General features: G+C 39.8%; 1 protein-coding gene across 1 annotated transcript in view; it reads left to right on the top strand.

Annotated features, from left to right (window-relative positions):
- Positions 1-4,983: 4,983 nt before the first annotated feature.
- The window catches only part of mical2a (microtubule associated monooxygenase, calponin and LIM domain containing 2a), a 33,714-nt gene continuing 29,531 nt past the window's right edge, over positions 4,984-9,166 (top strand). The window contains exon 1 of the mRNA XM_053324533.1: positions 4,984-5,085. The gene's annotated coding sequence lies outside the window, so the exon portion shown is untranslated. The remainder of the gene's footprint in view (positions 5,086-9,166) is intronic.

Here is a 9,166-nt window from a genome sequence, read left to right as displayed (position 1 = left end):
TTTTTGTTTGTTTGTTTGTTTGTTTGTTTGTTTGTATGTATGTATGTATGTATGTATGTATGTATGTATGTTTTCCAAGTTCATTTTAATAATAATACTAGCCTACTACTAGTATTAGAGTACTGTATTATTATTAAGTTAGATAGCCTACTTATTTTTTTTTTTAAATTGCTGTCCTGATTTTTTTCTTTTTGTTTACTTAAAAATAAAATAAATACTATGCAACTTATTTTGTCCTTTATTATATGAATATCACAAAGTTTTATTTGTTTTATTCGGTGGGTTACAATGCCATAGTTGCCTGATGACACTGTTTGGGAGGATAGGTTTAATGTTAACAATTTTCAAGTTTGAATTAGAGTGGGACTACAGGTATAATTTTTCTTTTTACATTTTTTGTGGCACAGACGCCTTTATTAAACAGTTGGTAGACAGGACATATGGGAGAGAGATGGGGGAGTGACATGCAGTAAATGACCGCATCGGTCGGGATTCGAACCAGGGGTCAGCTGCGTCAGTTGTGTAAGCTGCGCATGCGGCATGCGCTCTAACCACGACACTACTCTACTGTACTGAATTCTACTATACTATACTATACTATACTATACTATACTACATATACCATAATCATATACTAATCTACATAGACTATTTCTAAAATCCAATTATTGAGCGATTTTATAACTGTATTTTTTGGAAATGTTTGTATGCATATCAAACAGCATTTTGCTAATGTTGTTGCCCTCTCATATTGTATATTTATCCTCGGATGATTTTATTGCATAAAACTTTGTTTTTTCTCAGGATTCATGTTGTTAAGTGCTATTACCATGTTATGCCACATATGCCTACATAAAATTTCCTTTGGGTTATAATAAATAACCGCAGACTAGACTATCAGACTTCATTAAAAATGATTTCATGACTGTGGCATGGTTTTAGGCTTTAGATGGCAATTTACAGACATGTCAACGTTAGAAAATAATTATGTTTTGATGCCACACATGTTAAACGTAGCCTAAAGAATACATATAGAATGGTTGCCATGTTTGGGTTTCCCTGTCCTCATCTTTCTTTATCCACTATAACTAAAATGGACGTGTGCTAAGGCAATACTTACAATAAGATTTGTGACACTTTATGACACAATGAGACTGCGTCACATTTTTAACATCAGCTTTTTAGGCAATTGGTCTATAATACTGATAAACGGATTTGTGTATTTTTGTTATAGTGTTGGAGATATGTGACATAATAAGAGGCAAGGCCTACTAAAATAGCCTATACTTAATTTTTATGAGAGATTTTTTTTTTTAATTATGGAAAATTGTGTATAAAACCGCATTTTTAAATATCATAACCTACTTTGGAGAGTTACCTGTCACACCTGGCAACCCGAGAGCGTGTCAAATCATTTTGACGACTGCCCACTCATTTGTCACATCAGCGTACGACTGTCAGTCCTGTATTTCAAATCCCTAAAGAGACATTGACGACTGGAGAAACATAGGTAAGTCATAATCAATTTAGTCAAATGTGTGCCTTGATTTTAGTTGTATAATTTAAAGCGTCTGCTATTTCCACTCAAGTAATTTGAAGTGCCTACTAGCGACATCTAGCCGCGGCATCTGTGGGTGCCGCAAGAAATTCCGCAGAAAATGCCGCAAAAAATGCCACGGAAAGTGCCTACTAGCGACATCTAGCTGCGGCATCTCTGGGTGCCGCAAGAAATGCCGCGGAAAGTGCCGCTGCCGGCGGCAGCCAGCGGCACTTTCTGCGGCATCTCTGGGTGCCGCAAGAAATGCCGCGGAAGATGCCGCTGCCGGCGGCAGCCAGCGGCACTTTCTGCGGCATCTCTGGGTGCCGCAAGAAATGCCGCGGAAGATGCCGCTGCCGCAAATTGAGCCAGCCCCTACTGGCTGCCCCTGAACCAGCCCCAGTGCCCCCACATGAGGAAGGAGGTGAGCAGCTGTGTGTGTTGAAATAATAATAATAATAATAATAATAATACATTTTACTACAGTTTCAAAACAATACAAAGGTGAATCTGTTATGGGAAAGATTAATTAAAATGAATGAAATAAAAGTCATTTTGAACCATTTTAATGGTTTAAAAAGCATAAACCCTTTTTAAAAATTAAATAGAAGACGTGCAGTAAGAACAGAGGAGAACATCTGTGGTGTGTGCAGCAGACTGGGGTGACTGCTCTCAGTCCAATCAGAGAAGTTTACATGTTGGTGACTATGCTATTACAAATAGTTATATTATAGGAAATACTATATAATTAATGTATGTCATGTGCACTCTACAGAGCCAGGTCCAGCACCCTCTTCTGGTAATGATAGTCAGAAATACCATTAAAATGCATAATTGTATGTAAAATAGCATCAAAAAATTTCGCCGCTGTGTTCGGGGGCCCTGAAAAGATTCTTTTCATGGGGCCCAAAATCCCTAGCGGCGCCCCTGCCCCTGTCCATAAGGAACTCAGCTGCTAGTTAACTGAAATAAAGAGTATTTGGAAAAAAAACCCTCCTCATGTCCATGTTGTCTAGGGGAGTAAATAATATCAAGACAAAAAATAGACCAGTCTACTCTGCAGTAACAATCAAATAAAAACTAGCCACTTGGTGCATCCTTTTTAAGATTGTGTTCTTGGGCGTTTTTTGCCTTTATTTGACATTTGCTGAGAGGCCAACAAAAACAGGAATGCACTGAAGGTCACATACCTGGTTTAAACCAGCAAAATTATGATTCCAGATGTGTAATAGTTAATATTTGTGCATATAGCCTAGAATTTGCAGTTCCTGCTTAAATTATGATATATAATATTAATCAACAAGTACACAGTAAAAGACAGTGTTTTGAGTCCAGCTGCAAGTCCAGCAGTATAAGTGTCATGAACTACTAAATGTTTTTTTTGTTGTTGTTTTTTTGTGTTTTATTTTTAATCATATATCAAAATTAGACCAAAAAGGGTGATTTTTTAATGCATTGAAGGGACACTGGATTACTCAAAAGGTGTACACAGTATTTTTTTTGCTACCAGCAAAGCTAACAACCACATGTTTTGGCATAGCTATGAAAAAACCTACCTAACTCTCTCTTCATACTTTTTAATGGTAATGATTATTTTATTATAAACTAATTGTGTAAAAGCTTAGAAGAGTAACACTTAAGAGTTGAATATTTACATTTTCACATTAAAAACACTATGGACCCCATCTTGTGGTTGGCGCACAGCAGATGGCGGGTGTGGCGCGTGTGACTTTGTTAGTTTCTCCTGGCGCAGTTTTCATTTTCTTGCCCTGCGCCCACGTTGTCTAAATAGCAAATGCACTTGCACCAGTCTGTGCACTTTTGGGCGTGTTGGTCTCAAAATGAGGTGTGGTCAGGCGCATTGGTGGCGCGTTGCTATTTTGAAGCAGAGGAAAGCGATTGCGGTACTGACCCAAAAAAAAGAAGGTCTAAAGTCACTGGACATGCCCCAAAGGCACTTGCGTCATACGCCATAGATTGTTAAGATGGGGCCCTATACGTCTTCTTATCTAAATGTCAGGCAGTTTACTCCAGAAATGACCTCTGAAATAACTAAAATCTGAAACTTTCAGAGCCAAAACTTTTTAACAGTGCCCTCTAGGGACCGAGATCTGATAAATGTGACAACCAACCCCATTCTCCCCTACATGACTAGGGCGATAATAGAGCTGTGCATCCACTTTTTAAAACCAAATATACAAAGTTTACGTTAAATTTTCATTGGAATCACTTCCCAGCAAACAAATAGTCCCTACTAAAAACGATGTTGCAATTAGCCTCCGATTCAGAGTTAAGGAGAAAGTTAAGGAAACATAAAGAATGCATGCTATTAAGCGTCCGTTTTTATCTAGGCATTGTAGCAAAACCCCTTAATGATTTTGAAACCCATATTCAGATTTGTGAAACCTTTATAATGTGTGAAAACAAGAAAAAGGGCAATTGCTCAATTATGCAGCTGTGCTTTAAAAAGTCCCTGGGGACTTAATGCAGATTTGACATTATTTATCTTTCCCTTATCTTTCCCTAACTTTAGCATGTCTATGAAAACAGTAGGACTACTTATAGAGTAATCCGGGTTCACAAACTGAGCTTTATCATTTTCTAATGCTTTGAGTTAAGATATCCACTCATCTTTACTGTGTTGTTAGATGAGGCAGAAAGACGAAACAAAGGATTGTGGGACTAACCACACCGCCTACCTCAGGTAAGTGTATCTTTCATAACAGCGGCGGCCCTTAAACCAAAGCATCTGTGTGTAGCTTCCACATCCTGACCACAAGATGGCCTCATAGCATTAACACTAAAATCATCTGGCTCACACGTGTCTGCTGTGTTTCTACAGTGGTTTTGTGTGTGTGCTGCGTGGACTGTAGTGTAGTTTCTGCTGACACCTAGTAAAAGGCAGTAGACTATAATGTGTCGACTAAAGTGTTTCTCAGACTGGCGCCAGGAGGTCCCATGCAAAATGAGGAATTTTAAACATGAAAATCCAATCTATTGTACCAGCCTGACTTTGCCACTTCCAGGTCCCCCCCTGATATTTGATTTGTGAGTCTTTGTGTATTTTGTAAGCTACCCCTATATTTATAATCTTGACATTTTACTCAATTTTATGCCAGTGCTATAACTTTCAAATCACAATTCTTGGGGTAAGTAGCCTACTTCATGGTGTCATTTTAAAGCTTTTCAGAGTCCACTCAGTCCACTCAGATTCATTTGGATAAGTCTTCTGTTGTTTGACATCTCTCTAGGTGAGCCTCCCCAGGCTATCAGAAGGAGACGGGTGGTCCGTTAAGTGATGAACTATGTCTCTGGTATGAGAAAGAGTCTGGGATCCTCTGGATTAAACAGCAGCCACAGTAGCAGCTCTGGGATGTGTGGGAGTTTTGAGCACCGCCCTCAAACACTTGGACTCTGCTGCCGCTCAGACAAACTGCAGCTTGTCAGGCAGGCTGAGGACCTACACACTTCACCCAACAAGAGTCAAGGACTGTTTGAACAAAGACACTGGAAGGACAGAGAGTTTGACTTGGGCTGAGAGATATAAGGTAGGTTGATTTTTGTTTTACCCTCTTGTCTTTTTTTGTGTTTCCTGATCAAGTCATTGCTGTGAAGTTCACACACCTGACACAAGTAGGCTACTGTTCACTTATTTGAATTAAATAAGTATAGTAGCCAGTTTCACAAGGCTTCTAATATCACAGTCAGGTTATTTTACAGTTATGGCACAAGGACTTAAAAACAGACTATCAAGAAGTAGCCCACTGTTGGGTCACTGATCTGCGGCTGTTAGGAAGTTGTCAGTGAGATTACACAATGCTGTTTCGCCCTGTTGACATTTGGCTGTAATTAAGGTGTCATCTTTTTGTAAAATGGGTGATTGAGCGCTGTCGTGTGGAGTCAGACATCTGGACTTGTCTCTACTCCCTGATAATAAAAGGATTACCTCCTCTTGCCAACCAGCAGTTTTGTTCTGCTGATGTATGCTAAAACGTCTCCGTGACACTTATATCAGCCATAGTTTTAAGCATAAATCATTTTTCAGTGCATGTGTGGCTGCTTTTCAGACACGCCACTCCATGTAAATCAGTTCAGAACTGGAATGACAAGTTTTCTATTCATTCACAGACAGTAAAAAAGAGCACAGACAAATGATCATCCTCCACCAAGCCCTTTTTTTGTTTAAAATCCAACTCAAAACATCCCTGTCAGTATAGGTTAATGAATTCTGCTCAGACTTTTAAAGCTTTTCAGGCTTACATCACCTGCTCAGCAGCCTCCAGGCTGTAAATAGCTTTCAATCTGTTTTTGGGGTGGCCGTGACACATAATGCTAACTAAAGAAAGGTGTGGTGTTGACAGACTGTACTGTCAAGTTATTGAATGAAGCTCGATGAGTGACAGAAACGTTCTGTTAATGTTTTCCAGCGTGACTGCGGGTTAGTATCAGCTACTGCTACTTATCAGATACACTGCTGAACCTGTGATAAACCTGGGATTGCTGATAAAATAAGAAAAAAAGAAATATTTTTTGATTAAGATATGAGCTCCACAGATAAGGTTACTCACATTTCAACATATCACATGAGAACTCTGGTATGATTCATATGTCCTGCGATGATGATGTGTGATTTGTTCAGCAGCATAGTTAAGGAGGTTCGCAAGAGTCATACAAACAGTGGTAGTTCTCCTTCCCACATTGCTGTATGAGCAATCATTTCCTGTGTGTTTTTACAACTGTTGAAGATGAAGCTCACACACAACTTCTCCATCCAAGTGAGGGTTCAAACATGATTCCAAAGCGACTCTGTCAGTGAACTTGCCAACATCTAAACACTGTCTCTTACATATAGTGTCTGGCCTCTGGCCCGGACACTGATGGTCCATGTGATTTATACTCATGGAGATTAACAACCTCTATGAGCATAAACATTCAACAGCAACCACATCATTCTACTCTTGTTGGAATTTCCCCTCAGTAACTCCTTTTTTGAGTCATTCATGAGCTATGGTATAAAATTTGTGAAAAAGCACAGTAAACAGTGTATTGCTCAACACGATACGTCACCTTTTCATTAAACAGAGTCTTGTTTTTTCTGCCAAATGGCTGCGAGGTTTATGTTCCAAACATGCACAGTGATTACAGGTTTAACTCTGATTCATGCTCTTCTCCTTTCAACACATACAGCCACCTTAGAGCAAAGAGAGAAGACAAACATTCAGTAGGCTCCCCAAGAAGAAAAGTAACCAGCAAACTTCACATTAACAAAAAGAGGAACCGGTGTAACAACAGGACAGTTCAGTTGACATTTACACTTCAGCAGTTTACCACTGCAAATGTCTGTGCCTGCCTCTCATTTTTAGTTTGTAATTACCAGCTTTACTGGAGTTCAACTTAACAACTGTGTGTGGACATGAAAACAACATAATAGAAAGCTGCACTGGTCCCTTCAATCATGCAGCTAAATGAAGGCCTTAAATCATAAAGATCATGAGAATCTAAAAATGATATTAGTTACATCGTCTTTTACGTATGTTGAATGAAATACGCTAAAGCATTACAGGCTCTCACTACTGTCAGTTGGAGCCGATACTTGGCATCAAGTGATGATGCTGTTACAGCCTGTCCCAGTTCAGACGGACACACTATTGATTGTAATAGACACAAGACTACTCACCTGTAAGAACTCAGTGATGTAATGATTGTATCAGTCTTTCAGCTGCTCTTTCTGTCACATTACTAAACTATAGTTATATCTATTAATAAACACTGACAAATGTGAGAGATGTGAGAAATGTGAGAGTCTGATTAATAAATGAAAAATACAGCAAGTGAATTTACTGTATCAGTGAATAAATCACAGAAATAAAGATATGTGACTGAGGATAGAAACAGTGTTCTGGAAAAGAGTTTCACACAGCCCAATAAAGTGACCATTGGTGGAAGCTTGTGGTCATTATTGCCAGAGAGGCGTTGTAAACTTTCTCCTTCCTCTCTGCAATATGTTTCCTTCCTTGTTCCACACCATAAAAATGGACACGTGTCCATCACCCACACAAAACAGATAGGAACTCTGAGAAATAGGTGTGGCGTGTTGTTCACTGCAGCCTATATAAGACGTCATGCAGACATCAGTAGACAGTGAGTGACACTGCTTGATTAATTGTCTTAGAAGCTTTTGCCATATTGCAACATCTGGCATATTACATGTAAACACACGCTGTAAAGCAAGGATGAAGTTGGGGGCAGAGAAGGAAGCGCAAAGGTGACTTTAAGCTGTGTTCTCTTTAAAAAAATTCACCTCAGGATGTCCTTAACAGATTTCCTCTGGCAAGGACAGGGCACACTGAAAATGGTCTCAAACACGCCTTAGTCATGCTTTAAAATGACTTTAATGGAATTTTACAGAGGCAGCTCTCCTCCGAGCTTTGATCTGGACAGGAAACCAGTCACTCCACAGGAAGAGTTTGGATGGGAGGCGTCTGAGGGAGCTCACAAACTTTTCACATGGCACTCAGACCTTTTTGAAATGTAAAATAAGGCGTCGTATCACTTTCTTTCAAAATTAGCTCTGGACAGTGTGCAAAGAGTCTTTTAAAATATTTTGTCTTTGCCTGTATTGCTACCAGAACCTGTTGAAAACAGGTGAACTCAGATGTCTTGACTGTCATCAGGTTGAACTTTGTACATCTTTGTTGATGGTTTGAGACCGCTTTGTTTACAGGGTCTCTTGTTTACAGGCTCCAGATGTGCTGATATCTTAACAGGTCATGTGCTGTATTCTTCTGCAACATGATACTTGTCTATTCTGAGCTTGGCTTTACTGATTGTTGTCTTCTATTTCTGCCAGGCGCTAATACTGTCACCTAAACCTTCCTCTGTGACATGGATGAATGAAACATGACCACACATATATGACCCTCAGTATGCAGTATGCAGTCTTAGTCAGCTGTTGATAGTCTACTCAATCAAAGATGTAGATCTAAAATTGCAACATGTTAAAGTTTTCTTTGACCATTTTCCTTTAGTCTAGATCATTAGACATATGGAAGCTTTTTTTTTTACACCTGCTGCATCCAGTGTCATGATAAGAAATTAAACTCATGTATTGAAACACATGAGGTGAAGAATGTGTTGTTCAACTGAATTGTATGTGTCAGCTGTAGGGCAGAAGTAACTCTGTGTTCACTGTGTCCAGATAAATCATTATCCAAAGGAGCCATGTGGTGAACACACCTCGTGGGCCAGACGGGCCTGCAGACAGCAGCCGCAGCGCTTCACAAGCCCTCTCTGTGTGTAAATGAACCGTTTTCTGCTCTGAAGTTGACTGGCGTTTACTTGCGCTCTGCCAGTGATTCTACCTTGCTCATGACAGATCTTATTTTGTTTTGGCACAGCCCCCTGAACATGCAGCCAGATTTCAGAGAGCTGAAATAACACTGTGGAGTTCTGGGGCTTGGTGAAGGGCAAAGCCTGTGGGCTGAAGTCCACATGAGTGCACTGTTTTCTGAGGCACACTGCCTGCTTATCAGGCCCACAGAGGGTTCCTTCCTGGTTTTCTTCAGTCCAGTCTGTAATTACTGTTGCTGGCTGGCTGAGCTACAGTATGTGCATTTCCCAGCACTCCCA

The sequence above is a fragment of the Scomber japonicus genome, chromosome 1, assembly GCF_027409825.1.
Source record: "Scomber japonicus isolate fScoJap1 chromosome 1, fScoJap1.pri, whole genome shotgun sequence".
Classification (NCBI taxonomy): domain Eukaryota; kingdom Metazoa; phylum Chordata; class Actinopteri; order Scombriformes; family Scombridae; genus Scomber; species Scomber japonicus.
Note: the sequence above shows the minus strand (reverse complement) of the source record. Positions and strands in the feature narration are given on the sequence as shown.